A 2,500-nucleotide genomic window follows, 5' to 3' on the forward strand; every position below is an offset into this window, starting at 1 on the left:
CACACGTACATATGTACATGTGTATATATAATTATATAAATGTATATGTATATATATAGATTCTTTTCGAATCTTTCATTCCACTGCAGGACATAGGCCTCTCTCAATTCACTATCGAGAGGTTATTTGGCAGTCTTACCCTTGCCTGTATGGATGCCCTTCCTAATCAACCGTGGTTCAGCGCGCTAACTTTTGTGCCACGGAGGTGACTTCCCATACGACAGCTGCGTTTGATTTCTCAAAATATGTCGTTTTCTTGCCGTGAGATTGGGCTCGAACCAGCAGTCAGAGCGCAGGTATTTTACGACTGCCGCGGCTAGGAACTCGGGCCCATAAGGGTCGGAGACCAATGCTCTAACCACTAGATCATCGCGGCAGTCATATTATACATATATATGTGTGTTCGCGCAATCGATGTGTGTGCATGAATGTGCACACACACACACATACACACACACACACACACACACACTCGCATGTAGGGGATGTGTGTACACTTGCGCAGATTTGCATATAATGGGTAAGTCAAACCTAGATACGGTAGTGGGTGAGTCTATTGTTGAAATGGTGGGTTGAGAACCACCAACAATGATTACCTAAACAACTACTCCTCGGGGGAAGGATCATTGGTCAGTCACCCGTAACCTGTGGCCGGATATACTAACGCATGTACGAGATCGTATAAGGTTTGTTTACAACGGATCAAGCTACTCTCGTTTCTCGCAGCAAACGAATTTTCAAAACACTTCCGAGGTCGTAAACACACCTCTGCACGAGTGGGGTCAGAGCACTCATCGCTACGACCCTCCTCCGCTCACATCAGCCTTATATATACACCTTCAAGAGTGTGCAACTGTGATTCTTCTTTAATGAAATCAATTAATGTGCAAGAGCAACACATTTAGGAGACAAAGTAACAGAAAAAAAAACAATATAGCTAATATTAATAAGGATGGCCTTTGTCGATCCGCGGAGGCCTAATATAAATCAATCGACAAGTTTAGTTTTATAATGATTTAAAGCGCTCTGATACTTCTTCAGGTACGAAGTTAGAATTCAAATGTATAACTTCCATCAATATGAACATTTTTTCTACCGCAGGATGTTGCGTACCTCTTTCACCGACCGAGGGTCCAACGAGGAGATCCTCAGAAGAGTCCTATAGGGACACGAGCTTCTAGAATTGATCAAAGTATGACAACTCAAATTCCTCGGGCATGCAATCAGTAGAGGCGCGTTAGAAGACCTTAGCCTGGACGGTAAAATTGAAGGCAAGCAAGCTCGAGGTAGGCAGAGAATAACATTCCTCGAAAATTTCAATGTACAAAAACCTCGATGCCCCTGGGACAGAGCCCGACAACACGAAACCTGGTGCCAAGTAGTTCATAAAACACGCATCGGTGATGGCACAAAAAAGTATGTATATGTACATATATGTAGGTATAAATGTGTATATATATATGTGTGTGTCTGTGTGTATGTGTTTGTACACATATATGTATGTTTATATAGAAATATAATGTGTGCATGAGTATGTGTATCTGTGCGTGTATGTGTATGTATGTCTGTGTGCGCGCGCGTGTGCGTGTGTGTATGTGTGTGTATGTGTGTGCGTGTGTATGTTTGTGTGTGCGAGTGCATACGTATTTGTATATATGTGTGTGTGTGGGGGGGGGGGGGGTTGTGTGTGTGTTAGTGTGTTTATTGTGCATTCATGTTTTTGAGTTTGACGAGTTCCATACCATCGTGATATAATTTCGCTCCTCAGGCAAAATTACCATTTCATCGAACATATGTTCTTTGTCATCTTTTTCCATGTGGTTCATGTGGATCCTTTCTAGCAGCAGCAACGGCCCTGCCTTCCTTGTGTCCAGCATCCAGGGCACCGAAGTCTTCCTCGTTCGGAATTTCCCGTTGAAGCCGGCCGTCGGCGCGGATACTGGGAAAGTGAAGTAAGACTTCCCGGAAAGTCGACTTGACAGGGTTTGTGGCTTCAGGATAGCTCGTTTGGATAGGAATGGCTGGTCGGGTAAACAACAAGGGCGTTCATAGAAATATAAATGCAGACATTAATAAAAAGGCATGTATGTAAATAATCATCTATTCAGTTATTTACCTATCTATCTATTAATTCATATATTCATTCACACACACACACTTTAGTGTGTGTGTGTGTGATCACTCTCGCCTCACATAACAGAAAAGCCATGTATTTCTTATCTTCCATAACTCCACTGTCCTCGGCCGACTCCAACAGGTCTACAACCAGGCCAATGGCGAAGCGACCTTAGGACACGCTAAACTAAACCTTATTGCTTGTTAACAATTCTCATGCTGTTATTCTGATGTTTTGTTTATACTCAAAATGTTCGTTAGAAAATGCTTATTCCGAATCACCTAGTATGTAATCGCCATTATTTTCGATATTCAAATGTCTTTATGTTTTATGAATACTCAACATTTCTGTCTCCTTATCATGAAGCTTTTTAGTCTTGTAAAC

This window comes from Penaeus chinensis, chromosome 18, assembly GCF_019202785.1.
Source record: "Penaeus chinensis breed Huanghai No. 1 chromosome 18, ASM1920278v2, whole genome shotgun sequence".
Taxonomy (NCBI): domain Eukaryota; kingdom Metazoa; phylum Arthropoda; class Malacostraca; order Decapoda; family Penaeidae; genus Penaeus; species Penaeus chinensis.